This window comes from Triturus cristatus, chromosome 6 (assembly GCF_964204655.1).
Source record: "Triturus cristatus chromosome 6, aTriCri1.1, whole genome shotgun sequence".
Lineage (NCBI taxonomy): Eukaryota > Metazoa > Chordata > Amphibia > Caudata > Salamandridae > Triturus > Triturus cristatus.
The window spans coordinates 1,866,230,511-1,866,237,127 of record NC_140589.1 but is presented as its reverse complement, the minus strand read 5'-3'; positions in this window follow the sequence as shown (position 1 = coordinate 1,866,237,127).

Below are 6,617 nucleotides of genomic sequence, written 5' to 3'. Positions count from 1 at the left end.
ACCCTCAGGAAACTGCCGCTAAAGCGGTCATAATGGGCTTGATAATATGCACTAGAGAATTCCCAAAGAAGCCCAGGTTTTGGTGTGAACATGGACTTCTATTGGAATTCTCGAGGGCATATTATCAAGCCCATTATCGCCCTTTTAGCGGCAGTTTCCTGCCGGTAAAGCGGCGATAATTTGAACGTCAGCCTTGATAATATGCCCCCAAATTTTGGGTCTTCAGGAGTAGTCATGAGAAATACGATTAAGTATGAGTGAATATGTTGTGTGCAGCAGATGCACACTCAGTAAAGAAAAGTAACGGTTGTATGCACGGTGGTTCTGGTACCTGTGGATGGCTGCACATGTGCACATAAAATAGTTTTCCTGCTGTGTTGAGGACATATTCTCTGTACAGTGCTTTTCATTATGTTTGGAAATATTGTTATAATGTTTCACTAAAGACATTCTTTTACTCCACATGGTACACAATCTATATGTCAATCGGTAAGTTCTTTTTGTCCCTTTTTGATGCATTGAAATGGTGAGTGCTCCATTAAAAGTCAGTGGATCACATGTAGGCAATATTGGTTGGTATAGCCATGTGCCTTCAATATTTTAATGATTGTTTTCCTGTTTCTTCATTTATAAATTACAGGAATGCTTCCTCAGTCATAGACATTTTGTAATTGATTCGTAGGTCCTTCACCTAGAGCTCTACTTCTTGCTTAAGGCTCTGACCTGTATTATAGGCCTTGGGCTGAGGCTCTTGCCAATTACTTGGGTACAGGCCTTCTATTTTGTTGGGCAGTGGGCTATAGGGTTATTTTGTGTTTGTAATCATGCTTCAAGTTATGGAGAGTGTTCTAGAGTACCAGGTTTACTGTTTAATTTTAGTGGTCTGCGGTTACTTATGAACCTTGTATTTAAAATGTATGTTTAATGTCAGATGACACTCAACCAATCTTCTCCCTATCAGAGGCCCATCCACCACGATGGCCATCTCCCGCCTGTGCACAACCAGCGTTGTGACTGGATGCAAAATAACTGCCTCAAACTCAACACAGACAAAACAGAAGAACTGATCTCCAGGAACAAAACCTCTCTGTGGAATGGCTCCTGGTGGCCTGCTGAACTAGGACGCACTCCCACAGACCATTCCCAGAACTTCGGCGCGCAAGTAGCGCAAAAGCGGATTATTTTTTACACAAAACAACAATTGAGTAAAACACTGAAACTGTGCACTTTGCACAAGTTGACACAAATAACACTAAAACTGAAATAAAGTGGAAGTACCACCACCATAAAAGCGTGCTTGGTTTTGTTTAATGTAATACGTTTAACATCCTTATCAATTGAGGATGATAACAAATCCATTATGAAAATGTATGATGAAAATGCTTTCACTGATGCAATAGTGCAATTCTTAATGATGAGATTTCACATTGCTATTGCTTTCATTGTAATGCATCATGAGAAATAAACACTGGTGCATCCCTCCGCTCTCCTGGCCCTCTAAGTTTTTCTGCCACCCACTTTGTGAGCCACAGCAATTGTGCTGCTTACGTAGTAGTTTTTAGAACCAGGAACTGCTAGCCCTCCCTCTTCTCTCGGCCTCATAAGGGTGGTGAGTGCTACCCTCCGTTTACCGGATCCACAAATAAACGTCGTCACCAGCGATTTAAGTTGGTTAAACATTCACGTTGGGATCCAAACCGGCAGCACTCCGTAGTAATACAGTAACGTTGGGAGCGTCACCATCTTCAGGAGGGCAACTCTACCCACCACCGACAGAGGCAGGGTCCCCCAGAAGTCAAAGCTACTCTTAACTCCTCTCAGAGCTCTCCCTACATTCCCTTCCAATAAGTCTCCTAGAGAGTGATATATTTGGGTGCCTAGGTACGTCAAGCAGTGAGATTCCCACTATACTCCCCCATCTCTTGTGAGCCACCTCTATCTGCTCTAACAGGAAAGACTTTGCCCAGTTTACTTTTAGGCCACCACTCGCCCCAGGCCATGAAGAAGTTCTTTCGTCCCTCTAAGCGCTTCTCCAAAATCTGCCAGGTATAATAGCAGATCATCCGCGTATAATGCAATATGGTGAATCTGACCGGCCTCCTCTAAACCCTGTGAATATTGACCCGTACGAGCTCTGGCGGCCAACGGCTCCATGGCCAGGGCAAACAGCAGAGATGACAATGGGCACCCATGTCGCGTACCTCGCGTACCTCACTCTATTCTGCAGCTATCAGAGAACAGTCTACCCGCCTTGACCCGGGCAGTAGAATCTGCATATAACAGAGCCGTCCATTTAATGAATTCAGATTCCAGTCCAAATCTCTTCATTACCTCAAACAGGTAAGTCCATTCAAGGCTATCAAAAGCCTTTTCAATATCCAATGCACAGATGGTCTCATCCTCCTCGCAGTTGGAGTTCGCCTCTAAGACCCAAAGACCCCTCCCACCTCCTGATGAGACTACAGACCATACAGAATTCAGCAGCCAGACTCATCCTCGACCTCCCGAAATGGACCTACATCACCCTACACTTCAGAAAACTCCACTGACTCCTTGTCCACAAGAGATGCCAATTCAAGATGCTTTGTCGCCTTCTTCACGGAAACCTGGAACAACGCCTCCTCCGGCCCAGACATCGCCACGGCCATCCCCGACGGCTACAAGATCCAGAGAAAGGACCGCCCCCACCGCCCAGGAGGAGGACTCGCAATCTCACACAAGACCCCCCTCTTACTCTCCACAACCAGCATGAGCGACCCCCACTCCAACACAGACCAACTCCATTTCCAGATCCGGACCAGCCTCAGGACCACACTGCGAGGCACCCTCATCTACCGACCACCAGGACCTCGCACCCAGCCCGCAACTACCATTGCCGAGCTCATCCCACCCCACGCCATCACCGCCACGGACTACATCCTACTAAGGGACCTGAACTTCCACCTCGACAACGGCAATGACCCAGACTCCTCCACCCTCCTCGACAACCTCGGACTAAAGCAGCTGGTCAACAAGCCCACCCACAGAGCTGGACAAACCCTCGACCCCATCTTCGCTGGAGGGACAAACATCCGCTTCAGCCACACCACCGAGCCCCTCTGGATGGACCACCACTGTGTCCATTTCACCTTCTACGCCACCACTGCACCCAAGGCCGCCCCGCCATGGCGGAACTGGAGCAAGGTCACAGAGGAACTCCTCAACATCACACTCTGCCAAAACCCTCCCGGAGCCACCACCAACACCAACGCCACAGCTATAGGATTTCACCTCTGGATCTCCGGCTGCACCGACAAGCTCGTTCCCCTCCGCCACCTCACCAAACAGCGCCCCCTGAAGGCCGCCTGGTTTACCACAGAACAACAAGAAGCCAGATGCACCTGCAGACGCCTGGAGAAAACCTGGCGAAACCTGAAAACCACGGAAGCACAGATCAACCACAGGAGCGCCCTGAAGGAATACCACCAGCGCATTAGAGACACCAAACAGACCTTCATAAGAGACAAAGTCCAGACCAACGCAGCAACGGCATACAGCAGTTCGCAAAGCCTGCCAGCAAAGCTACGGACATCGCACCCTCCCAGGAACTCTGCGACAAACTCGGTTCCTATTTCGATCTGAAGATCAAGGCCCTTTATGACGACTTCAACAAACCAACACCGGAAACCACCCCCCCACCCACCGCCGCCAATAAACCCATTATCATGACCTGAGACCCCGCCAACGTCGAACACACCATCGCGACCATGAAGAAAACCAACTCAGGAGCCCCAACAGACCCCTGCCCACGGCACATATTCCACAGAGCCTCTGCCGCTATCACACCCGAACTAGTACAAACCATCAACACCTCCTTCAGATCCGGAATCTGCCCTGACGACTGAAAGCGGGCAGAGGTAAAACCCCTACTCAAGAAGCCAACAACAGACCTGAAGAACTACCGGCCCATCTCTCTCCTCCCCTTCACGGCGAAAGTCACCAAGAGACTCGTAAACGCTCAGCTGACTGCCTTCATAGAAGAGAACTCCATCCTAGATGCTTCCCAGTCTGTATGCTGCAGTAACCACAGCACCGAGACCGCCCTCCTCGTCGCCACTGACGACATTCACCTTCTACTCGACCAGGGACACACCGCGGCCCTCATCCTTCTAGACCTCTCCGCAGCCTTTGACACCATCTCACATCGCACTCTCGCAGCCAGACTTCATGACACGGGGATACAAGGAACTGCCCTCGACTGGATCCAATCCTTCCTCACCAGGAGAACCCAGTGGATCAGGCTACCTCCCTACCTCTCCAAACCCACCGAGATCAACTGTGGAGTACCCCAGGGATCTTCACTCAGCTCCACGCTCTTCAACATCTACATGGCCCCCCTCGCCGCCATCGTCAGACAGCACGGGCTCAGCATTGTATCCTACGCCGTCGACACCCAGCTCAACCTCTCTCTCATGAAAAACCCCGAAGACACCAGACTCTGCTTCCAGGAAGGAATGAAGAACGTGCCAGCATGGATGAAAGACAGCTGCTTGAAGCTCATCTCAACCTCATCCTCGGAACCTGCCCCTCCGCCTGGGACAAAACCTGGTGGCCCTCGGGAACCCACCCACCCCTACGGCCCATGCACGAAACCTTGGCATCATTCTTGACTCCTCCCTCTCCATGAACCGACAGATCAATGCCGTGACCTCCACTTGCTTCAACTGCCTGCGCGTCCTCCGCAAGACCTTCAAATGGATCCCCCCGACCGCAGAAGGAACGTCCCCCATGCACTCATAACCAGCAGACTGGACTACGGCAACTTCTCACCATCCAGAACGCCGCAGCCAGACTCGTCCTCTGGACCCCGCATCATGAGCACATGACCCAACACCTACAAAACCTCCACTGGCTTCCCGTTGAGAAGAGGGTCACTTTCAAGCTCCTCACCCACGCCTACAAATCCCTCCACAACAGCGGACCTAAATACCTCAACGAGAGAGTAGCTTTCCATGTACCCATGAGGAACCTCATCTCCACCGACCTCACCCTGGCGGAGATCCCCCGCATCTCCAGAAGCAGAACGGGCGAGAGAGCCTTCTCCTACATCACAGCCAAGACCTGGAACGAGCTCCCCGTGAACATCAGACACTCCCCTAGCCTGCACGCATTCAGAAAGGACCTCAAGACCTGGCTTTTTGACTGATCCTGAGCTACCCCCCCCCCCCCTTTCTAGTGCCTTAAGACCCTCACGGGTGGGTAGCACGCTATACAAACCCCTGACTGATTGATTGATTGATTGATTGATACACGCCTACAATGCCCTCCACAACCAAGGATCAGCATACATCAACCACTGCCTGAATTTCCACCAACCCTCCAGAAACATGCTCTCTATCTTCTGCAACCTCCCTCACACCCACAAGTCTGCTGTAGCAACAGTGTGGACTGCTCCTTCTCCTTCCTCAACATGAAGGTCTTGAACAGCTTCCCCCTCTACCTCCGTACCTCACCCTCTCTTCAGGAATTTAGGAAGGAACTCAATGCTGGGCTGGTCAACTGATTCCACCCAAGCAGCATTGCTCTCAATGCCTGAATACCCTCGTTGGTGAATAGCAGTGCTCTGTGAATCCTGTTTGATTGATTGATTGATTGATTGAATATCACATGGCAGTGTTATGTTTATCTGATTGTATCATGATCATTTTTAGCAAAGCATTCTTTGCACTTTTACTAGTGGGTCACCTTAATAAAGTATGTGCCCTCATTTATTATGCTCGTAGTGAACAGCATTCCATAGGAATGGCAGCCTGAAAATGTAGTTGAGTGGTCAGTAATGGAACATGTTCTTTATGCTGAAAAAGGTTATGTCCATTCTGACATCCATCTGAGATCCTTACTTATAGAGCATAGATTACAAGTGTATATTTCTTAATTTGCCCCTTCCACTGGTCATGTATCACACTCACACAATATTTGGCTGATGCCATTAGTGATGACATCAATGATGTCAGTTCAGATAGCTTAAGGGATGTATTTTATGATGTCCTGAGTGATGTAATATGTTAGGTCATAAGTAATGCATTACGGGGGCACAAGTTATAGTTAGCTCACTAATCTATATTTGGTGAATTCTAGTGGTTTGGTGTGCTTTTTAATGTGAGCTTGTAACTCTTTTCAGCACCTAATTATAATTCAATTTTTTATGTTTTTAATGTACATTTCAATCCTAGTAGTCAGCCAAACTATAACACCACTTTACGATTTGTAGTTTCAGTGAATTTCTGTTATCATATTTTCATCGTGTCATGGGTATAGGTATACTCAGGTAGCTAACTTCCTATTTGGAAATCCTTCTGTTGTGTGCACTGTGGTTTGGGCATATCGAGTGACCTTTAGCCGACCCTACATACAAACATTTGCAAGCAGCCCCTGAGATAGTACTCATGCTAAAAGGCATTTTTCCTTTTTGGAGCTACTCCCTCGCTTGTGCTTGGATCAGAATGTCACTGCCATTGCCGTTTATGTGTTTTTTTAAAATGTTTTCAAGACACGGAGATCGAGTGCTTGAGTCCTGTAATTGCATTTCTTGGCCACCCATGTTGTGAGATACTGTGGTACCTTCATGTGTGCTAGAG